Source organism: Musca autumnalis, unplaced genomic scaffold (assembly GCF_047663935.1).
Source record: "Musca autumnalis isolate F117 unplaced genomic scaffold, ASM4766393v1 scaffold_3, whole genome shotgun sequence".
NCBI lineage: Eukaryota > Metazoa > Arthropoda > Insecta > Diptera > Muscidae > Musca > Musca autumnalis.
The window spans coordinates 105,631,876-105,657,775 of record NW_027411866.1 but is presented as its reverse complement, the minus strand read 5'-3'; the positions used below and the strand labels follow the sequence as shown (position 1 = coordinate 105,657,775).

The window sequence follows — 25,900 nt, the reverse complement described above, 5'->3', positions numbered from 1 at the left end:
GAATCCATGCTGATGATGGGTAACTTGGAAACACGTTCTAGTGGCAGGAGGAAAAACGGCATCTGCTGGTATCTTTGCCTGGCTTCAGTAGGTCCCGGTCCACACTATCGTGAATTTCATTATAAAATTTCATGAAATTAGGTGTTCTTAAATCGAATTCCCCACTACAACAATTTCATGATTTTACTTTACTATGGAGGTCGATCTAAAGACGCAAATTTCATGAAATTTTTTCAATGAAATCACTCTAGTGTGGACTGGGACTAGGGCGACCACCTTTCCAACTTTTCATGCTTCTCATACACCGATAAATTGAGTTCACTTGTCAAATACTCAATTCCGAGTCCACTTAGTTGCTTAAGCGTTACTACTCTTATTCGCCATATCACCTCTATAAACTGCCAGTTAAAATAACACGTCCACCTTTTCGGATCTGTAACGCCCTTGAAAATAACAGCCGTTCTATTATCTTCCTTTTCTGGATTCGGGAGTGATTTATTTATTATTTACTAATAACTTTTAAGGGAAAGGATGTAGATTCCTAAAATTTATTAGTGGATAGTGTGGGGCTCAAATTGGGTCACATAGACCCGCGGTTTTCTGTAGCGCTCATGTAACGGCGGCTGCAGTTTTTACGTTTAACATTCATTTTTCAAGCGATTTTGCTGCAAATTTGTATATTAGTTTTCAGCGGATAGAAAACTATTGTACAAAATATTTTCAATATAGGTTCGCGTTTTGGTATAGCCCCATTGAATGGTACCGGCCGATAGGACATATTATAAATGTTACAGACATATTTTCCAACGTAATTGTTTGTATTTTGGCATTTTATGTTCTTCGTAGATAGAAAACCTCTTTGCGGAATATTAGCAACATAGGTTCGCTTTGACGGGTTCCCTCACATTAGATATTTAAAAGGTTAAAGACAAAAATTGCAACCGATTTTAATGCAAATGTAATATTTGAGACGATAGCGAATAAAAAAAATCCTTACACAACTGTCAACATAGGTCCACTTTTGGATGAAGCCCCACAACCCTACACATCCATTAAGGAGCGAAATATCAACAATTTTTTGCTTTCATTTGTATCTATCAACGAACATTTATATAAATCAGGGCGAATTTAACAAAGTGATCCAAAAGGCGAATTCAGACCGTAGTCTTCATTTGCTGTCAAAATTTTCTGCGTGAAATATCCACAAAAGGTAGAAGAAGACGGTGAAACGAAGTGAAATATTTGCAATTTATTTTTGATTTAAAATACGTTTTGACATTAAATGAAGACATCAGTAGAGCGATTCTCTAACTCTTTTTTGAGTTACCGACAAAAATCGGTAAAATTGAAATGCTTCCAATTTCTCTAATTAACGATGTTTTTCGGTAAGTTAACGACGAAAAAAAAGTTGTCGCAAAGTTCTACCGAAAGTAACAGTGTTGTCAACTTTTATTTAAACTTTTCATTCATAATTTTGCGTTTTAATTTTACCGACATTTGTCGTTAACTCAAAAAATGAGTTAGAGAATCGCACTACAGTTGCTATTATTGTATCACCTCCTTTCTTGCACAAGGATATAAGGTAAATATATGCATGAACTACAACAACTAACAAATTTACAAAAACAACATTGTTGTTATTGAAAAATAAATATCAAAGAAAATATTGAATAATAGGGTCGTTCTAAAAATGTTCTCAGGAAAAACATAAATACATTTTGAAAATCCTCTTAAATAGAACAAATTTGAATCAAAATGTAAATATAAGGCATTCAGAACTGCCGTATGTCATTTTTATTACACGTTTTGGATGAAAAGAAGTATTTTATAGAAGGTTGGCACTGCATTTTTAACGTATACTACTTTCAAAATTCCTTAAAGTTCCACAAAACTTCTCATATTTCCCACTGTGCCTTGCCCACAATACAATTCAATCCTGTACCTTTTGTCTTCAAGAGTATGTTCCCTAACTCTTTGGTCTTCAGGGTTGGTCAGACGAAGCTCCTCATGCTCGATTACGAGTCCCGTCGCATCTGCGGGGAAATTGGGTCAGATTTCGGGTATTCGAAGGTAGGTATGTGGCGATCGTTTGCAAATGAAAATTCTCTCAGGAGCTGAGGGAATGGACAGCTCTTTAAGCGGTATTGGTTCTGAAAAGTACACCCATCAGAGGTTATGGAGTCGGGTGTTCTGCTTACGGAGACAATGATAGGAAGGTGGTCTGTGACAAGGGAAATGACAGGTTGCCAGAACAATGATGATGCCTCCCGAGCTGTAGCAATCTCCTGTTATCCTCGTGGGAATGTTTGCTCGGCCCGATCTATACCCCATTGGTCATTGCCTAGAACGAAATGCCAAAGCTCATCATTAGCATTAAAGTCCCCTAGCACCAGACGCTGATTGCCCTCAAAAAGCATTCCGACGAGACGAAGTTGGAGACATGTAGGTAGTTCTTGCAGTTCTGATTACAATTTTATATTTTTTTCCTGACAAATCCTACGATGACAAACTATAATGGCTGGTTAGCATGATACCCATCGAAAGCAGGGTGTGATATTATTTCGTAATATTTCTCTCAAACTTAGGTCAATTTCGAAGATGCTCATAACTTCAGGTACCTCATCAACAAATGTTCAACACCTTTTTGCTTAAATCTAAACTCTCGGATCATTTTTTACTTGGGAAAGTCGACTTTTCCGTTATATGGGCCCCGATGTCCCTCAAAATTCTGCTGAAACCATCCTTAAATGCTGTTTTTTTTTTTTTTTTGTAAAAATTGGAACATTTCATTTGCGCAGGTTCTGTTGCACATATCTGTCGAATATAAGAATCACTCCTTTATATACCTTACCCACAGTATGTATAGGTTTTTATTGCAGGTAGTCTCTAATGGGTCGATTCCGTATTGCGAGGCGAGTCATGTCGCGTCGTCTATCGTCTCTGTGATAAAATTTAAAAAATGCACTACGTAAAGCGATAGAAAATAATCGTCGATAAAAAGTTATCGGTGACGTAGCGGAGCGTTTTTTGTTTTGATTTCAATAAATTAGAAAAAAACAAGTAAGAAAAGTCTATAGTCGGACGGAGCCGACCATGGGATACCCTATACCACTATCTATTAGAGTACGCTAAAGAAGCACAATTTAGAAAACTATCTTCAACGAATTTATTTTATAGAATGAAAAAAATATGTAATACAAATTGAAAAGTACAGAAATAATATTTCAATGAAAACTTGATTGAAATAATTTTAAACAAAGTAAAGTATAATTCTAACACCCTTCCTCAATTTGTACTCCGGATTGCTCTCTAAATTTTGCGATTTTAACTGATGGTAGTGGCTTGGTCATCATATCCGCTATCATATTTTCTGTAGGACAGTAAATACACTTGATATGGTTTGACTTGATGTGATCCTTTACAAAGTAGACTTTAGTATCAATGTGTTTTGTTCGATTGCTGAATTTTTCGTTCTTGATCATTCGTATACAGCTTTGATTATCTTCGTAAATGATTGTTGGTTCACATTGTTTCAGCATCATGTCATTTAATAGTTCTCGTAACCACAATGCCTCTTTACAAGCTTCTGACAAAGCCACAAATTCTGCTTCCGTCGAAGAGAGCGATACACATGTTTGCTTCTTGCAGGACCAGTTAATGGAACCTCCATTGATTTGGAAAATGAATCCTGAATTGGATTTCCTATCTATTCGATTCTCCGCCCAATTTGCGTCTGCATAGCCAACAAGTGTATTCTTTTCGGGAGTGTTTTCAGTACTGAGCCGAAGTATATAGTGTGCCGTACCCTTCAGATATTTTAGAACTCTTTTTAGCTCTGTCCAATCAGCTTGTGTAGGGCAACACACCTTTTGTGCTAGTACTGAAACACTGGCTGCAATATCTGGCCTAGAATTTACACTTATATAGATAAGAGATCCAATAAGCTATTTTGAGAAATATATATGTCCTCAAGGAATTAAAATATCGACCAAAAATAAAATTTTTATATTTTTCATATAAACGTAATGGTCCATTTCACCCGCTAAAGAATATCAGATCATTATTCAAAATTGTAGGCATCTTTTTCGATCTATACTTTTACCTGGTGCAAAATTTTGTGACTATTGATGTATAATTGCGACTTCTAGCGAGTTTATTATTACACTACAAACAAATAACGGAATATATTAGGCTGTAACTCTGTTATCTGATCATGTACACCAACATAATTGGCATCAATTGAAAGGTCAAGCGTTCCACTTTCAAGTATATCTCACTTGTCCGGAATGTCCCTTCCAGGAATTAAGATATAAGCTGTATATTAAACATTTTCACAATTTTCACACAAAAGTTTTGGTCCATTTAACCCTCTAAATATTATCCGATCGCCATCTCAAATTGCAAGCTTCTCCTTTGTGATATACTCTTACCTTATTTAAAATTACGCGTTCATCGGACTATTATAGAGACCTACAGAGCCGCTAGAAAATTGGATAAATATTATGTTTTTGGACCATTTCACCCGCTAAATATTTCACGATCATCACCAATAAGAATAGGGATCTATTCTGATCTGAACCCGACCTCCATACAAAATTTCGTGACGATCGCTCCATAATTGCGGCCTGGAGCGTGTTTACAATTTATAATGGACAGACGGACGGACACACATCTCAAAATCGCTTTATCTCGTCGAGATATGAAGATTGGTATACCACATTGGGGGTCTTCGACGAATATTTCGCGGTGTTACATGAATTTTAACCAAAACAAACTTATAATACTCTTTTCCACATTGTGGTATTGGGTATAAATATCAGAACAAGTTGTACACAAAAGTTATAGTTTTTTCTAAAATGATAAGCTCAGTGGAACTATTTTTTGATGATAGTGAAGAAGATATAGTTAACGTAGCATCTATCAGACGACATTTAAGAGATAAATCTAATCCTTTAGAATTGCCATCAGTATTGTGAGTTTGTTTGGTTTCCAACATTCATCAAAATAATTGTTATTTTTTTAGGTTTAAAGCCTATTTTCGGCTTCCAAAAGACGCTGTTATTTATATAGTGGAGGCATTAAAAATGACTTCAAAAAACCCACAGATCAATAGCAATACAGCCACTACTTAAAGTGTGTGCTGCTTTAAGTTTTTTTGCAAAAGGAAGCTTTCAAAAATCTCATGGCAATGACTTTAACCCCGAGATGGCTCAACCCACATTGTCAAAGGTATTAAGCGAAGTTCTGGAGTTAATAGAGGAAAAACTGGTGTACGCACACAACTATTTAATTGCTCCACCACATCCTTCCACACCTCATCAAAAGTGGCTTTAGTTTCGCCAAAAAGTCTAACTCCACGAGCTACGTTTCGGTGGGCTTCCATTTTTTCAAGCAGCATTTCAAATTGCTGTTTTGTACTAATTTTTACCAATATAAGTACTGAAAAACCAAAAAACGTATAATATTAAATAAATTCACTTAAAATAAATGAAAATGTGATCTACGTTTCATTTTTTCGTTTGCAAAAATGCACGGCGACAGCTAATTTGTTGTCGCCGGAAAATGAACTTTATGGCGACAGAATTAGACGTCGTCGAGCGACTTTTGCCATACGTAATGGAAAAATTGCAACTGGCAACGCGACACGACTCGCGTCGCAATACGGAATCGACCCATAAAACAACGGATAATTTCTTTCTCCTTATTTCCTAGATTATTCTAGTTACTAGTCAGAAGGTTTCAGAAACCCCAACCACGTGATATTCTTGTAATAAGAGAGTACATACATATGTTCCCACAAACAAGATTAAGGGACAAAGAAGACTGACATGACACCTATGTACATTTTCTGAATGTAAACTCCACGCGAATTTTGTTTCTCAGCCATTTAAACTTAAAGGAGAGAGTGTGAAAACTTTCGAGAAATGTACGTCCAGAATAAGGCTGTTTATTACCGTGACTGAACGGAGTAGATACCGACAAAATTTATTTAACTCAAATACCCAGGAAATGTGGCATACATTACGCTGAGGGGTATATTTTCCACCAATGAAAATATGATATTATCATATCCTGAGCATTAATTGTTGTTGTAGTTGAGCCAAAACTACTCTGGTTTGCCGTGGCAGCTGACGCCCCTCAGCATTGAAACTATAGCTGCTTATGGCATCTGCGTCCGTATGAATGCTATTCAAACCCGCTTGATATGCTTGTTGATCTAGATATTTTCTCTTGTAACGCTGGACCTCTTCTTCTAGATCATGAAGATTCTCCTTAACCTGTCTGAATGGGCGGGGCATATCCACAATATGGTGATTGGGATGGCCCTCACGGTAACATCCGATCAGGTACTGCAAAGAAAGCATGTGATTGTGTCGCTGTACTGGAAGAATCTTTGTCTCCTCATGATGATGATCCACTGGAGTCATGAGGAGGCATCTGTTGCTGTTCTCAAGGCGGTATTCTGATAAGTTTGAGTAGCCGTAGATTTAGTGGCGGATGCTTGCATATTCCTCGCGTGATAAGATCAGTCAAATAGGAATTCAGCATTTCACAAACGACATCTGGGAAGGTATCTGACGACAAGATCGTACAATCATTCTCCTTATTTCACTCTACGGGGCTTGGACTTCTTGTTATTGAATTCCACACATATTATTGGCTATCTAACTTTTCAAACTTGACCTCAGGGTTGTCTGCTCGATGACGCTGGGGAGGATTAAAGCTACTGGCGACAAAAGCGAAATCGGTCTGTTGAATTCACCTATGCTGGCGTCCTTGCCTGCCTGGTTTCACTAGCAAGACACCCTTCTTATTTTCCAGACTTCAAGAACGATGTGGGTGGCTACCGACAGGTTGAGAACTTTAGTGCGATCTGCAGAGATGAACACTGAGTTGAATGTCATGGTCAGTGATAGGAGGATTCCCACCATCAACGACCCCAAGATTCTAGGGGTCACATTCTACAACATGGCTGACTTCCGTATCGTCAGTTGCTTTACAAATGACTGCAAATCTGCGAAGTATTATGTTTCTTAAGGCCGTTGTACTTAACAACTGCTACGTGTTTCAAAACGTCAAAAATACGCCCTTGTGGTGCAGATAAGGAAACCTTATTTGCCACAAATAACGTGATAGGTTGGTCTGTGGTCAGCTATGTAGCGACAGTATGGTCCGCGATGGAAAAATATTCAAACCTGTCAGAATGTGGACCATCTACATGAAGAGAAAAAGTACAGCAACACAATGGCATGCTTTCGTTAGAGTACTTGCTCGGATGTTATCGTGTTAGGTAGGACCAGCAAAGGTTATTTGGGAACCAGTTGGAATATTGATTGTGCTTTGACATTATCTTTTTCGAATTAGTATAATACTACGATCGGGTAATACAGAAAGTGACAAAGTACTTATAACTAGTAACTGACGAATAGCTCATAACGAACTAGTTCATCTTGCTAGTGGGTATATACATTAACGTTTTCCCAACTATTTTCTATGGTTTCTATTTTTTCCGGGAGTGGCACGAAATTGGCTGTTAGACGTTTTACTTTAACTATTATTGTTTTGAAATCTTTCCCACGTTAATATGCCGGTTATGAAGTAAAAAAAAAAAAAACAAAACTTTAAGTGGAATTTTGTTATTGTTTACACATGTACGGACATACAACAAATGTATACACATAGCTCATGGAGAAGATTTAGTTAATTACCATGTAAACATGTGTCCGAGACAATGACGTCGTTTTTTTCACAGCGGGAAGTAGAAAAAGGTTTAGAGGCAATTTGTGGGAGTTTTTTTTCAAATGTATCAATATCTTTTCAAGTAAAAACGTTGACCATTAGAAGATATGACACAAAAAATCCAACAACAATTTATCTAATCACTGCAATATTCACTCTTTGGAAGCAAAGACAAAAAATGGGAAAACCAAAATATGCTCCAGTAAAGGGAAATTTAATGCATTTCCATTTACGAAATCTGTATCGCATTTTTGTTTTGTTTTTGGAACAAAGGCACCGCTTTTAGCGCCAGCCAGTCACTATTGCGTGGCAGCCAGCCAGCTGCTTGGGAGATTACACAAAATGCACTCATGACACTTTGAGGTCTGATAAAGAGCAAAAAAAAACGGAAAATGGGCAGTTTCAAGTGCCTGCATGCGCGAGCATGTGTACCATTAATAAACTAAATGAATTACATGGAGCGTATGGAGAAAGCAACAAAACCCACAAAACTTGGAAAATTATCTATTTGGGCAGAGCACATGTCAGCCATACATAGTTTTGCATCTGCTTTTTATCATTGTAGCAAAAAAACACTTGAGGAAAATTACAAAAAAAAAAAAAAAACAAAAATGTTTACATTGTTTTGTTCAAAATATTTGTTCGTTGTATCTTTTTAATTCATAAAAAATAAAAAAAACATAAAAATTAATTTGGCAAAAATTATTAAAAAATAAACAAATCATAAATTAAATGTTAACCTTAAATTATGTTCAAATTAAAATATAAAGCAAGAGATTAAATGATAACAATAAAAGTATAAAAATTGTTTTTTTTTTTTTTGTATTAACTAAAAATTGTACTTTCGAAATAGTTGCTTTGTTAAAATGTTCATATTAAAAAAAATTACAGGAGAAAAAAATTAAAACTAAAATCATAACAATTTTCGTTTTCATTTCTTTAATAACTGAACATAAATAATAAGATTTAGTTGGGGGTGGTGTTGGCGGCAATAATATTTACAGCTCATTTGTTTTGCTTTCTTAAGGCTAGGTGGTGGGGGTGAGGGTAATTATGTTTGTTTGCTGCTATTCTGTATGGTGGATGTATGAACATTAAATTAATGTTTTGTTTTTTTTTTTTTGCAAATAGTTTATTTATGAGATAATTCTTTTTAAAAGTAAAACATTTAAAGAGTTGTTTTTTGTTGTTATTGTTTTGCTGGGAATGAAGGTAATGGGAGGACTGTCTGAGCATGTGGGGTCAGCATCATAAGCATTTTATACAAACATTTTCTTATGAAATATTTTAACTCGTTGCGAATAAATAATATCTATGTGTTTTGAGTTCAATGATCCCTATTCGTTGTGGCCCTTCCCAACTGTAGTTGCTATTATTAAAAATATAGAACATTTATGTTTAATAAATTAATTGCCTACATTAGCTCTGGCTAGGACGTAAGGAATTATTTTTGGCGATTTCGGAGAATGTTAATGTTCGTTGTAAAGATTTTTTTTAGGTAGCTGAAAGATTTAAAATATCAGGTATAAAATTCCATGGTAATGCTGAAACAGCTGGATGTGCCGGGAGTCGAGTATCTCACAAAAGTTCTCAACCTGCCGTTCCCGAAGTTTGGAAAATGGTCCCGCTACTAAAGGCAGGCCATGATGCCAGCAAAGGTGAATCGTACAGACCGATTTCGCCAGTAGCCAAGACCCTTGAGGCTTTAGTCCTCCACAGCGTCAAGTTCGAAACGCAAGTTGTATGTGGAACATGGACAGAGGCGAGAACAGAGTTGAATGTTATGGTCGATGGTAACAAAATTCGGACCACAAACTACCCAAAATTCTAGGGGTCATGTTCGACAGCATGTTCATGTAGTCAACGCAGGACACAGCTATCTGCGACAAGCTGAGATGTAGGAACAAGGCAATCAAGGCCCTAGTCGGCAGCACTTGGGGTGCAGATAAAGAAGCCTTGTTGACCACAAATAACGCGATAGGTCGATATGCGGCGACAGGCAGTTCTCAGATCATTAACACAGCAAGAATGGACATGCAAACGAACAAAATATGTCGCTTTAATCAGGACCCCAAGAACAAAACTATATTCACACAGCTATTAAACTGCACTGCAACCGAAAAAAAACTGTCCTATAGTCGTCCATTTTCGAACATGATATAAGTTATATACAATGGTAAGCAACCTAATTTTTACCGAACCGAGTCCGAATAGCGTGTCTTAAAACAACACATGTAAAGAAATGCTGAAATGCTTAGGAAATATCGCCTGTAATCAAGACCACAAGTACGGCCTAGCTTCGGTAAAAATTTTATTTTTTTAATTTTTGTCTATGGGGTATCCCAAGGAGTGGACTGATATATGTAGTTCATCCCCGAACTTGATTTAAATGTAAGAAATATTATATGCAAATTTTGGACCAAATCGGTTACTTTTTTCGAGAGTTACCATGAGCATGAGCCAGCTAGACATATAGACAATGCTACATTGGCTCAAAATTAGCTAAAACAGTTTGTGAGCTCGAGAGCCAGTATTTCGATGAGACACATTTTTTGTCGTATGTATCTTCTTTATGCATAAGGCTGAGGGTTAAAAATTGAAGATGTCACAATTGAAAGCAATTTTGATAATGTATATTAATATAATTAAAACAACAGGTTAAAAATATTCATTTTTCGTACTTTTGTATTACTTTTTTTTCACCCGGAAAAGTTCCAAAGTACATAGGAGATTTTAACGAAGTCAAAATCGAAGTCGTCCGCAATTCACAAATAAATCTGGGTGTTCTCTCAATTCTAATGGAATAGAATTTTAAAATATTAAACTATATATCGGCTTAAAATGATAAACGAAATGCCGAAACCATTAAGGACATCAAATTTGCTGACGAGGTAGTTCTTATGGATAGGCACAAATTTCCCCAGACTGTATCAGAACTAATGCAAGGGGCTTTCATCACGCTGCCAAAACTGGACGGCGCATCTCTTTGGAAGTCAAATAGCTCTGTACATATTCCTGCAAAACTATATTTGGAGTTGGAGTCTGAGTCGTCCATTGGATATATTTATCTACTGTCCACCATAAAATAATCCATTCTGCTTTAGTTTTGTGGAATTCCCTAGACAGGAACTCTTTCGACCTCATATATTGGCTCCAAAGAGCGAATCGAGCTTATAATTATTCAACGAGAATCACTCAACTGAACGTCATACTACTAGTATGATACTAGTAGTACTCTGCTATGCCATAGGGATCAATGAACTACATTTGTGGAGCAGATCACAGCACGGTCATGCAAAAAAAAAACTGCGGCAATCATTTATTTCAAACAAATTGATATGCTTATACCTAGCAGACCAATTCTAAGATGCGCAGCTGTAGTATGATGGACATCTATGAACAAAAACATGTAAAAAGTATATTTCGGCTTTGCCGACAGAGGTATACCCTCAGCCTGTGTGAATTGAAACACATTTTTCCAAAAAAAAAAAAAACATATGTACTTAGGGGGTCTTCAGAATTTTGGGCGTATGAACTTGCCGGCAAAGATATGGATTAGGATAAAAACTCAAAATTTTTGCGGGGAAGGTGCATACAGGAATGGACCGACATAGTTCATTTTGGAAGTGACTTACTTTGCGAGTCATTCCTCTCGATAGGAGAGACTTGCCCACGAAAAACATCATATCGCTGTAAATAGCGCTACTAGGAGTACCTTCGGTAAAAATTTCCGCCGCACTTTAACAAGTGTTGATCATTTGTTTGGTCAAAATATTTCGAGATCCAAAGTGTGCTTATCATTTTAGCGAATATTTTCGTACATTTTTTGGGGGAGGTACCGCAAGGAGTAGACTTATAAGCACCATCTTCGAATTTCATCTAATATTCGCAGAAATATTACGATATGCAAAGTGTGGACCAACGCAGTGTTCGGTTCGGGAGTTATCGTGCGCACCAGCCACTACACAGGCTGCCCATAGGGTTTTTTTTACAGTTTTCGGGTCATTTTCTCAAGAAGTATGGACTTTCCACTGAAAAAACGTGTACCATTGGAATAGGGGCCTTGAGTGCAAGAAAAATCAAAACGATTGAAGAGGAGGTGCAAACCTGCCCTTGTCCTAAATTTGGTGTGGTAAGTATTCGAAGTAGTTGACATACATATATAGTCTATATTCTAACTTGATCTATGTCTCGTAGAAATATTACGATGTCCAAGTATGGACCAAATCTGTTGCTGCCTTCGAAAGTTATCGTGAGCACCATTTTTACGAAATGTTTTGTACTTTTGTGGAGGTGGTACCCAAAGGAGTGGACAGATAAAGCACCTCATAGAACTTGATTTAATTTTTCGGCAAAATATTACGATTGCCAAATTTTGGATCGAATCGGTTTATCTGTTCGAGAGTTTAACTAAGTTTTAACAAATTTTACGAAATCCAAATTTTGAACCAAATCGTTTAATTCGTTCGAGAGTTATCGTGCGCTCCAGCCATACTGACCGTCGGACGGACATCCCTAAATCATTGCCGACCAAGAAGAGTGCAGACATAAAAGTGAATGTATTAAAAACATTGGCAATTTATGACAGTGTGTTAGTAAGTTTGCATGTACGCAAGCTACAAAACAACAACAAATCAAAACATTTGCTCTCTCTTGTCCGCTCTTTCTTGGCGTTCGGGTCGTGTGGGTGTGAATTGCCGAAAAACTTCGTAACCAGCGGGCAATGGATGTTCGAGACTGCCCTAAATTGACTCCAAAATGTCTGAAACGGATGTCGTCCAAACATACATGAGGTCTAAAACCATTATATCGATGAGGCACATTTTGCCCGTATGAATGTGTATATACCCTCGTTAGCATAAATGCTGAGGGTATAAAAAATGGAATGTAGAAATACTACAAAAAGTCCTAAGAACGTGTTTCAGACCGGATACCCCGAATAAGAGTAGTTACCTTGTGTGAAACACTAATACCAGACAAGGAGACAGGGATCGATGGAACCCTTGAAGTCCGACTGTCTGCATTGGCTTAGTGTTAACTTCCTTCAAAAAATATACAGGCATGAGCGCACAAAATACCTATTAAGGCTGATTCGTATGTCCATACGGACATTTGGTAATTGCATTGCCGTGCTTCCTATTACAACCTAAAGCCTTTGCTGTCTTTCCAGAAATCTTATCAATTTAACTTTAACCCACTTTAAAACAGAACTGATTTTACACCAAAATTAATTTACAAATAAAAATTAAAACATATCTCAACATAATTGTCAAATGTGAATCTAAAAATATACTGAAAATAATATACAATTAGACCATTTCAGGATTACACTGGACATTTACAATGTATAAATTCGATGTTTTTATGGATACAATTTCCCATTTTAGTGGTCAGAACTTTGTCTGGACTCTGATCTCATAAAGACACACTCACTCAAAGCAATTCAAGTTTCTTCCAAATTACTTGTGTTTTCTTTGGGATCGTTTTTTTGATGGAATTTTTTTCATTCTTAATTTCTCAAATCAAATGAAATGTTAAATGATTTGTAAAGCTTAATTAAAATCTTTGTGTCATTTGATCATTTGATTCGGGTTTCAATGAATAATGGCTGTCACACGCACATGCAAGCACACAGTTTCCAAAACAAAACAAAATATGTATGTATGTAATGATGTTGAGATGATGATTACACTGTGCTACAACAACAATATAAATTAATGTACAGTATAAAATAACAATAATGCGACCAAACAGTGAGTACTGTGATCAATAAAAAATATTTTTTTAGTCCCCAAATACAGCCCTGTTTTTGTAAAGTTTGTTCTTATGCCAATAAGAAGAATAAATTCAATTTATAGCTAAAACAGATTGTCAAAAATTCACTGATCAATTCATTCAAAATTAAAATATTATGTCTGTTCCAGAACATGCAACAAGCTGCTAATTTTTACTACGATAACAATTTTTCCTTTATGATATCGAAAAATAGTGTAGATTAGTAGATTCTTGCAGTTCTGGAACAGACCAACTGTTTTAGAAACTCAATCGTGTGATTCTCTAACCTCGGATGTGGATTCTACACTATTTCTGTGATAGGCGTTCTACTTTCAATGTCTTGGATCCCATATTGGTATTTTTCTTCATAGAAAATTTTAAACAAATTTACATGAAAAGAAAAAAATAATAACAAAAATTATTTTTGTTTTTAAAATATAATTTTAATTATAATTATAACTTTATATACAGATTTAGATATTATAAAGTCTTAGGTTTCTAAAACATGTCTTATGAAATAAAATCGGCCAACTAATGACCTAAATAGGGTGACGGGGCATAATTAATCTCATCACATGCAAAGTTAAATTAACCTCACATTTTCAAAAATCATTAAGAATTACATTACAATTATTGTTTGGCTTGAAATTTTCTGTTTTTATAAATTAAATTATATTTACAGTAGGGGGGAATCATTAACATTCTTAAAATTTCATTCATATCATATTTTATGTTGGGGGTTATTGTGAATGTAAACTCACCGTGAGTTCAGAGTAATCTTCGTTATCTCTATAGCATTTACATTTGTATTTGACTGTAGCACAGTGTATTTGTATAAAAAAAGATGCCATGATGATCTTCTTAGATATGAATGTGCTTTTTATGTATGTATGATATTGAGAGAATATAGGGAATGAAGTTTGCTGTACAAATTTGTTTTTTGTTTTGTTTTTCCTTATAAAAGCTAATTATAACAAAAATAAAATAAAAATAAAATAAACTAAACTAAACTAAATAATAATAATAATAATAAAGCAGTCCAAAAAATTGCTTAAAAACAAAGGAAACAAAGTGGCTAATAAAAAGAAATACAGTGGAGTATGGTTATAATGAACATTTTCCGAGCAATAACGTAGGGCTTGTTAATTCTTTTTAGGGGTGATTGGCTTGCTGTTTGGAGTTCTTAGTCCTAGCTGGCTGGCAACTGTTACAAAGAGACTAAAAAAGGAAATCGGTAGCAAAAGTCGCTCAAAGTTTCAATAACTGCTTCGGTAGGGGGATACGCAATTCGAATTTTACTGTTCAAACCCCGACTTCTCATGATCGATTCGCATTTTCTAAACGACGATTTTTCGAAGGCTGTGTTTTTAAAACAATTTGCATCAAAAATGTTCACAACTTATAATTGTTCCACAAACATCCCATGCGGGACAGGGGCGACTTCTCTCATATCAATGAGTGCACCCCGATTCGTATTAGCTCAATGATATGGGACCTACTGTTTATCGCCGAGTCCGAACGGCGTGTCTAAGACACAACTTTTAGAGAAGTTGTACAAGGCTGAAATACTTAGAAAATGTCGCGAACGTTACTGAGGGATATTTTGCCACCGTTGAAAAGTGTTTGATGTTGACTGGCCGGGGAATCGAACCCACGACCTTTAGCGTGCAAGGCGGGTGTGCATACCATTGCACCACGGTGGCACCCAAATGCTCATAACTTATAAAATCTAAAATCGTGACCTCACAAGCAGCTCGCTATATACTTGGCTGCTTCACCTGGTGGCAGTCCATTAGTAACAATTCGAACTTGTCCAGTATAGCTACTGTGCAACTGAATATGAACCTTGAGGAACAAGGAGCATAGTATGTGGTCTTGTCCCCGGATTGGACATGCAAGCGTTCTACAGCGAACAGGTAGGGGGAGGGTGTGACTTCTCAATAGCTATTAATCTTCACTGATGGTTCGAAGATGGAAGAAGACTCTGGAGCGGGTGTGTATTGTGAAAAACATAACATCAGGCGCTCATACCAACTTAACGACAACTGAGCGGAGTTTTGCAGTGCTGCTGAAGTGGGAATGATTGGTATTGCTAATAGGATAGTTACGGTATAAGTGGATAGTCAAACTGCTCTAAAAAGTTAGGATCCCTCACTATTAAATATAAAACTTATAATATAGCCAATGTTAAGTTTTGTTGGGTAACTGGGCGGCACTGCAGTGTTGAGGGAAATGAGACAGTTGATGAGTTGGAAAGCCGAGGCACTTAGTCCTCTGACCTTCGGGTGGAGGACTGTGTCAAACCAAACGTTTTCTGCCGGTGTCCTAGACTGGCAGTCAAACGACACCGGTTGTTTGGTGTACATAAGATGGTCATCCTCTCTCCTACTATTCATCCATAGACCCCGCTCCCTATTAATGTATTGCGGATGCCTTAAGTGGCTATGGGGTCACTTAGTTGGGTCAATTAACCGCTTTCTTCTTCCCTACTTTTCTGTTATATCTATCTTCTAACTCTTTCCTTTCCCTTTCCTATCCTTCGTTTTTATATTTCTTTTCAGGATGAGCACAATTGACCGCTGGTCTCCGAGTGAAGTGAATGTCAAAACGGCAGCTGCGTATCCTATAACCTAACACACAACTTCTAGCATTGTTTCTAATTCCCAATGTCCATTATAACCATAGCCTACTGTATTTTAACAAACAAAAATAAGTTTTTTCCTTTAAAACAAAATAATTTACATTCGAAAAAAAATCTTCAGAGTCAGCCATAAAAAGAGGAGGAGAAGAAGAAGAAGATGGAGATAGGTGGTACAAGTTTTTTTAATAAATAAAAAAAGGGAAGCCTTATAAGTATAACAATCCGGCCAGACAGACCTCCTTCTTGTCCATTGTGAAGTGTGTTGTGTGTGTGAGTTTGGGGTTCCTGGACACAACAAAGGCAAATCCGTTGCGGTTTTTTTTTCATGCGAAATTTAATTCCAGCAGACGACGTGTATGGGCAATCATTTTTGCCTGTGAGAATCCGAATGAATGAATGGATGGATGGCGGTGATGGACGACAAACAGTCAAACAGCAAATGTATTGGATGTTCCAATCAGTAGTGTGGTTTGGGTTCTGGTAGCATTGCTTTGTTATCTGTGGCGTTTTTTTATCCCTCCTCCTTCTTCTTCTTGGTGAAGAGTAGAAAAAACTTAATTAAAATCAAATCACATCACAATTCAAGGCATTGATTTCAAACAGAATTTCAGGAAAAGTATAGGCTAGACGTCGTCATCGTTGTCGTCAGATGAAACAAAATTCCAACTATAGGCCGGCTCCAACTGAATGTCGGTTTTCCTCCTCAATGTTCTTGGTGATAATGATAATGAAGATGTTGATGATGATGTTATTGTTGAAAATAATATGGTGGTGGATGATTGAATTGCAGCGCGACTATCCAGATTGTCTCATCATCTATGGTAGGCGGGTTAGGGTAGTGGAGTGGTGGGGGATCTCTACTTTAGTTTTCTTTTCCAGGCCAGGAGATGTGGGTTTGTTTTGGTGTTCGTTCAATTGGCTTCAATAATTTTCTTCTTCCATAAATCATAATTCCGAATTTAGTTGGTGTGCTGCTGCTGACTGAGTGATAGTTCATCGTTTGGCTTGTGGTTGGAGGAGAATAGGTGGCTTACAAAAAAGTTCTATAAGTTAATAAATACTGTATCTCGTTGTGCTTGTTGCTGTTGTCTTGGAACTTCATAATGACGGACTCGCATAACAATTGATAATAATGATGAATAATAACAAATTATCAGACTCTCTTTTCTCTCTCTCTCCCTGTTGTGGTGAGTGAGTGGTGGTGATGTATATTCGAGGAGTTCCATTTGAAAATGATAATGTAATGAGATTTGAGTTTTTGGAATTTTTGTTGTAATTAATAAATACAATTGTCGTCAAGCATAATGATTATTGTGATCACCATCATCATGTTTGGAGTTGGGTTTTTTGGTTTCATTTGTTGTTTTTGTTGTTTCTTAGTTCTATTCGTTGTTAGTTTCAGTTCTGGCATCTAATAGCTGCGAAAATTCTTTTCCCAATAACTGCAGTCTGCAAAGAAAACGGAAACAGAAGAAAAAAAACAACAATTTAATATTTTGTTTATAGGAAATATGTAATAAAAAGGGAATAATTATATTAAATTCTGCTCATAAAAAAACAACAATTAATGTGTGGTATTTAATCATTATAGCGAAAAAATATCAATTCATAGACGTCATTAAAAACAATTGCAGCTGGTTGGTAGGTAGGTACATTACGACTTTGGTCCAATAATTATACCCCTCCATAATTACAGGAAATCTTTAAAAACATTGAACTTCCATAAAAGAAGTTTTTATGGGTATTTTGTTTTTCTATGAACATACTTGAAAGATAAGAGGAAGCAAATATTATTGTTTTTGTAGTCACTGCAGTTTTGATGAATTCGAGTTTGCTTGGAAAAATTAGGATTTTCTTTAGAGGGGTTTTAAGAGAGGGTGATTCCATAGAACCTTTCTGTAAGAAAGGGATCTTCTACAGACCCTTGCCGTAAGAAGTGGTGTTTCTATAGACTCTTTCTGTCAGAAAGGGTGCTTCTATAGACCTTTTCCCTTTTTTCTGTAAGAAAAGCTGCATCTATATACCCCTTTTTCTTTAAGAAAGGGTTCTTATAAAGACCCTTTCTGTAAGAAAGGCGCTTCTATAAAACCTTTCTGTAAGAAAGGCGCTTCTATAGATCCTTTCTGTATGAAAGGGTGCTTCTTTAGACCTTCTATGTAAGAAAGTGTGCTTCTATAGACCCTTTCAAAAAGAAAGGGTGCTTCTATAGACCCTTTCAAAAAGAAAGGGTGCTTCTATAGACCCTTTCAAAAAGAAAGGGTGCTTCTATCGACCCTTTCAAAAAGAAAGCGTGCTTTTATAGACCCTTTCAAAAAGAAAGGGTGCTTCTATAGACCCTTTCAAAGAGAAAGAGTGTTTCTATAGATCATTTTAAAAAGAAAGGGTGCTTCTATGGACCCTTTCTAAAATAAAGGGTGCTTCTATAGACTCTTTCAAAAAGAAAAGGGGCTTCTTTAGACCCTTTCAAAAAGAAAGGTTGCCTCTATAGACCATTTCTAAAAGAAAGGGTGCTTCTATACACCCTTTCTCAAATAAAAGGGTGCATCTATAGACCCTTTCTCAAAAAAGGGGGCTTCTATAGACCCTTTCTCAAATAAAGGATGCTTCTATAGACCTTTTCAAAAAGAAAGGGTGCTTCTATAGACACTTTCTCAAATAAAGGGTGCTTCTATAGACACTTTCTCAAATAAAGGGTGCTTCTATAGACACATTCTCAAATAAAGGTTGCTTCTATAGACACTTTCTCGAATAAAGGGTGCTTCTATAGACCCTTTCAAAAAGAAATAGTGCTTCTGTAGACCCTTTCAAAACGAAAAGGTGCTTCTATAGACCCTTTCTCGAATAAAGGGTGCTTCTATAGACCATTTCAGAAAGAAATAGTGCTTCTGTAGACCCTTTCAAAACGAAAAGGTGCTTCTATAGACCCTTTCTCAAAGAAAGGGTGTTTCTATAGACCCTTCCTCAAAGAAAGGGTGTTTCTATAGACCCTTTCTCAAAGAAAGGGTGTTTCTATAGACCCTTTCTCAAAGAAAGGGTGTTTCTATAGACCCTTCCTCAAAGAAAGGGTGTTTCTATAGACCCTTTCTCAAAGAAAGGGTGTTTCTATAGACCTTTCTCAAAGAAAGGTTGCTTCTATAGACCCTTTTTGTACGAAAGGGTGCTCTTATATACCCTTTCTGTATAAAAGGGTGCTCTTATATACCCTTTCTGTATAACGGGGTGCTCTTATATACCCTTTCTGCATAAAAGGGTGCTCTTATATACCCTTTCTGTATAAAAGTGTGCTCTTATATACCCTTTCTGTATAAAAGGGTGCTCTGTAAGGTCTTTATGTCATGTACCTTCGCTGGTGGCTTTTGGCTGAATTTGCTTTCAACTCTCATATTTTAAACAAAGACTTGTTCCAATTTGCACTGAAAACTGTGCGCAGAAACGCACTAAAAAATTTGCTACAATTTCAAAAAAAAAAAAATGAATCATCCAATCCAAAATAAAAAAAAAATAATAAACACAAGAAAAGTTATTTGGCAACAACATTAGCGTGTACGAGTATTTAATTTACGTTTATAAATAAAATACGGAATTCCAACTTAGGTTGGATAAATACATAAATATTTGTGTTAATTGTTGGTCATTTAGGGTCGGGCGGCCGGGTTATTGTTTGGCTAAAACGTCTTCAATTGCTTTTTCGTTTATTAGCCATGGTGGTGAAATTGGCCAAAAGCTATTTTCTTGTTAAGGTGATAATTTATTCAATGCGTATCGTCGTGTGTATGGATCGACTGTGCATTGTTGTTTGATTGGTTGATGAAATTTGAATGAGTTTTGTCGGTTGATTGGGTCGTTTATTCGGTCAGGTGTTATGGTCGTCATTTATTCATACCGTCGTGATTCATGCATTCCATCATCATTTAAGCCCCCAATAAAAAAGGTGTTAGTTAAAATGCATATTTTCCAGTTCGATTTTATTGTTCATTGAGAGAATGTTTTTTGTTTTCTTTGTTATTGCTATGAAAAAAATGTTGTCAATTGGAGGTTATGTTTGAGATTTTCTTTGTGGTTTTGTAGTTCTAAACCTCCTCGAACGAAAGTTGATATCGAATACAGAAGCCAAAGAGATTGCTGTACTAAATGGAGAAGAATCATATTACAAACACGAGCAAAATATTTTCAAATAGCTTTTTGTGGTTTGGATTTCTTCTATGTTAGTGCGATGGAAATAGGGTGAATCATACAGATGGATATGGGGAAATGTGGGCGGCCAAGAGGAAATGTGTTTTGTTAAAATTATTAGAAAGAGAGAAATTAGGTCGGACCAAGAAATCAGTCGAATTCGCATTATAAACTGCAACAGTTTTAAGAAATTATTAGAGAAATCATACACACACATACATATGTTTACCCAAAACAAAAAAAAAATCCTGAAAAGGCAAGGGAGGCAGCCTTCCTATTAATGAGGGACCCCGATTCATATTAGCTCAATGATATGGGACCTACATTTTTTAGTCGAGTTCGAACGACGTGTCTTAAGACACCCCTTCAAGGGGTAATTTTACATGGCCTGCATTACGTTGGGAGTATATTCAAACAATTAATTAAAACAATTAAAAAAATTGCATTCAAAAGTTCATACGGAACATAGGGCGTCAACAAATTCTCTTCATTTTGTTCGGTCATTTGGTTCCATATCATGTTACGAGATTGACATTCATTTTTATTAACCATAGGGATCCATGTGTTTCTGCCTGCCTGCCTGCCTGCCAGACACTCTGTGACCCTGCGGATTCCATTAGAGGGTTTGTCTGGCGGTAGCATTGGATGATCTTCTCAAAGTATGGCCAATCCATTATTATTTGCGCCTACAGATCTCATTTTCGATGGATTTGCGGTTTAGGTATTTGCAGTTTTTGCAGTCCCTTTTTGGAAGTTTCGGCAGGGAGTGAAAGGAATTGCGGGCTTAATTTATATGGTCGGTTATATCTTCAAGGGATCTACCATCATCTTTGCAAATAGTATATCCCATATAGGAGAAGACTGCAACTACATCCTCGATTGTATGTTCTCCCTATGTTAGTGCTGTGTATTACCACTTCGCATTAATTCCTCAAATATTTTTCCAAAAGAAAATATTCAGAAAAAATTAACGGTTTTGGAGATATGGTGCGAAATGTATAAAAATGATGGAAATTTCGATATTTTGTAAAATTTGAAGCAATAAATGTTATTTTTCGAGTTCATTATTTCTCCAAATATTTTATTCTTACCCTTATCTACAAATTTGCTTCAGAGGTCAGATGAAGATTCGTATTGGTTTCGGCGATATAGCCCCATAAAATCCAAGCTGGATCTGACACAACAAATCCCAGCTAGGGTTTTTGTCGTTGGGGCTGTACTTTCAAAAAATCCTCAGCTCAAATTGTTTGCAGATTACCTTAAAAATGTTGCACAGTGTAATTACCCAAAGCCTTGACCTTCTAGAGCATATTAGTAACTTCACGAAGAATAAGAACGTCTTAAGTTTGCCAGGATTAGTATTAGCCAACCTGAAAAATAAAGGGAAATGGCCACAGTTCTGAACAACATTTCCAGACCAACATCTTCTGATTTTTTTCAGTAAATCGTTCGGTAACGAAAAATGTTTCTTCCACGGGTACCTTTAAAAAATATTCTTCCCATAGAAGAAAGACATTTATCAGGTCCTTTTTCAATCGAAGTCTATTACTTCTGTAGACGACACCTAAAAAGTCTTCTTCCCAAAGGGGAATCTTTAAAGGGTAATCTTCCCACTGACATCTCCTTTGTGCACAGTTTGCCAGGGTTACTTTGAGCCAGGCACTCACTTATTTCACATAAGACCTTTAAATGTAAGGAGTATTGAGTAACCTTCAACCCATGATTTCCCTCGTGGTGAAATGAACATTTGAAATAACGAGCTCTACTCCTGATTTTAATAACAGGGTGAATATTGCGAAAAGACTTGTTTCTGTGTCCCGACCCATTTAGGGTTAAAAATATTAAAAAAAAATTAAATTCTTAGAAACGGAATAAGTAAAACAAAATATCCTTAGACAAGGCTCGAAAATCAAGATAAAATATTATACATATTTATATGAAAAAAATTGGTCGCAAAGTGCAAATACTCATTACCGTGGCGTGTCCCCAGTCGTTTTGTGTTCAAAAAACATTGATATTCATTAATATTTCAACATATATTATATAAATGAAGTACGCCGAGTTATTCTAGAAGAATGGACAAAGTCTATTTTAATTTCATAAATATAATTTTATTTAAGTCGTGTCCCTATTTTTTGTCATTCCCGTGGGCCAATGTATTTATTAAGAAAAAAATGCATTAAACCGGGTTTTTTGTTTACATTTAATCAGTCAATGTAGCGACAATTCCCGTTAGTTTTAAAGATAATCGACAGAAGTGAAAAATATAGTCAGTTGTTTGAAACTGTTGATTTGTTTATTGGTTTTTGTGCATATTCCTGAAATTTTTTCATTCCCGTGGGGAGTATTGTTTTCGTTATTTATATTATATATGTATAATTAATGTAAGTTTGAGATTATTCAATCTATAATAATTATTAAATGAATTTATCATTGGATTTTTAAACAAATCTTCAAATACAACATGCGACGATAAAGAAAAAAGTAGAAATGCACAGGAAAAATAAAAAGTCAATAAGGAAAGAATCATGTCGACCGGGCCTGACTATATGATACCCTACACCACTGTGAATAAGTTAAATTGTACTTGGGAGCTATATCCAAATAGATCGATTTCAAAGTCAAGGCAGTAGTTAATTAAAACAATGAAAGGACAAATGAATCTTACAGAATTCAATATTAAAAATTTCATTTCCGTGGGTCTGTCATTCCCGTGGGTTGAAAAAATTCTTAAAATCCTGAAATATACATGGCCCGTTGCTAATTTATGCATATAATTGTCTTATAAAATAGTATCAGCCGAAAAATATTTATTTAACCCCATTTTCGCACTTTGCCGTTTTCGACCCCCAATACAAGTATTTTCGCAATATTCACCCAACAATATAATTGTAGAACTTTGGAAAACATTGTTTAGAAATATCCATCTATGAAGAAGGGCAGAATCCCCATTAATCGATTATTTCATCTGTTCAGCTGCTTGAATATGACTTGAGAACTTTGGGAAAAATAATTCAGAAATATCAATCTATGAAGGCGGGAAGAATTTGTAGCGAAACGAATTTGTGAAAAAGTCCGCAGCTAATGTTTCTGTTAATCCCTGTGAGTTCCAGGTTTGTGTCCAACAATATTATAGTGTGATTATGCGACCTTCTTCCGAAAACTATCACGCCATGTTGCTCTGCGCAAATTGCACGTGGATCGTCTCATAATGTTTTTATTTTGCTTTAATAAACGGTTTTATTTAATGATATGCGTGTGCAATTTAAATCGAGTTCAGACCTTTCAAAGGCCATTCAATTACTGCTTGGAATTTATAAAAAACAACAATAACAAGAAAAACTTTACAAATAAATGAAAAATAAACAAACCAAAAAATCACAAAAAATCTTTGAATTTTGTTGCCGTTGTTTAAAAACAACAAAGCAACAAAAATTAAACTTTGAACATTTGGAAGACTACGACGACAACACCAAAGCAAAGCAAAGAAAACAAACCAAAGCACAACAATAACGCTGCCGGCAGCGGTTACTAAACCACTCTCCAATGAACCGCATATATTGGGTGTTGTTGTTGGAGATATTACGCAAGAGAACTTCCATTACCAACCAGCCGGTGCGAATTTTTGAACATTATGACCATTTACATGCCTGCATGCGAGCAGGCCAAGCAGCAACAACAACCATAAAATAATAACACAAAAAAACTACAGCATATGTTGAGTCTCTTCAATATGCCATGATAAACAAACTATTCCACATGTACGCTCAAGCTCACTTTGGACTCAGTAGTGTTGTTCGGTTCAATTCAAAGTAAGGAAAAGAAACAAAAAACACCACCCGTTTAAGCAAGAAAGCAAGATAATCGAATTGAAAGAAAAAGCTAACCCCAAAAACAAAGACAAAATGCAATAAAAACAGAAGGTAAAACCAGGCTGCTTGCAAGCGAACGACATCGTCAAGTTATGTTAAATAATATATCATCCCGAAGTTGAGGAGGACAAATACGAATCGGAAATACGCTGCTTCGTATTTAGACATCAAATAGTTTTTCCTGGAACTAAGCTCCGCACAATGACACTTCTGAAAATAAAAGTACCCATTCATGTTGCTTATGACCTTAACAAATCAAGCGCGGGTAATAATTAGGAGTGTTTGTTCAGGAAAAAATTGTTCGTTACAGATCCGTATTGTTTGAGCTAGATTTTAGTGACCCGTACAAGGAACGAATGGGTTTGGGTTATAGAGTTGCTTAACATCACTATACCGCTATTAGAGAATGGTAGTTCATTTTACAGAGCGCTCGTTTTAGTTCAGCTCTTTTATTTAGAGTTGTATACCTCACGAACGAACTAGTTCAATTGAATGATTCATTGAAAGGAGCGGATTTTTGGTACATTTTAACCGCAAAAGTTTACATTTGGTACAATTATTTGCCATAGCAACCGGAGATGGGGAATCTCGCAGGGATTTTATATGATGTATTTTCGTACGATGAATAAACAACAAGACTTTGCTAAAATCGACCAATTTCGAATCCATATTTTCAGGTTTTTAAAGGCGAATATATGGAATGGTATGGCTTTTAGAATGGAAGAAAAAGCATTTGATCCATAACTCCTTAAAAATCTTCAAAATTCGTAATTTAAATTTAATTTTTCGTAACATTATTCCTTTCTTTAGATGAATTTATTCCGCGTCACTGTAAAGGGCATTTAAGATTCGTGATGTATCGATGCGATAAAGCATAAAACTCCTTTCGAATGGTAGCCACCTTTCCTTTGGAAAACAGAATATAAATTGGTTTAATGTTTTGCATGGTAAAGCAAGTAACTCACCCGATACACATGTTGTGCGTCAAGTGCAGAACCCATAAAGCTCATCCATACAAGAAAGCAGACGAAGAAGCCCCAACAAGAATTTCTTTAAAGGTATGAGGAGCAGCAGCACACAATCAACCAAAGTTAAATGTGATCGAAGACAACATGACAAACTCCCCATATAGCAGAGAATTCTTCACTGTGAATCAGTGATATACAATGCTTTGGAGTATGACGAAATGCTCAGTGCCAGCCAATGTGTTCTGTCGTCGGTCGGTGGCTATGTTCAACGATTGGACATGGCTGGAGAAGAACAAGAAATTAATAAAAGGATGGTTGGTGGTGGTCGGGATGAATGACTTTTGGTTTAATTTACAATTAAAACTAATTAATTTTAGTTGTGATAAATTGTTGTCACATGGAAATGTGTCTCAGTGGAGGAGATATGATGAGATGGAGGTGGGATGGAAGAAGGGTGTTCATTGGCACAACATACCTTGGCTAGAAGTGCAATTCCTAAAGAAATGATGTTTTCTTTGGAAATGTTGTTATGCCACACTGGCGTTAAAGTTGTACAACGGTGACAGTGACTTCGTAGACATTGAGTTCCAATGTCTGTCTGTCTGTCTGGCATTTATTTAGCATGACAACATATCTAATTAAAAAAGAATAGATGTGTAACACAGACTACATCAGGTTACTCCTCTTCTTAATTTGGAAATTCAACATTATTTTTTGGCATTTTGCCCAAA

The 25,900-nt window shown here is 36.2% G+C and overlaps 1 protein-coding gene across 1 annotated transcript in view; it reads right to left on the bottom strand.

The window, feature by feature from the left end:
- Positions 1-8,354: 8,354 nt before the first annotated feature.
- Positions 8,355-25,900, bottom strand: part of mthl1 (adhesion G-protein coupled receptor methuselah-like 1) — a 78,789-nt gene continuing 61,243 nt past the window's right edge. Inside the window, exon 2 of the mRNA XM_073973437.1 lies at positions 8,355-17,605. The gene's annotated coding sequence lies outside the window, so the exon portion shown is untranslated. The remainder of the gene's footprint in view (positions 17,606-25,900) is intronic.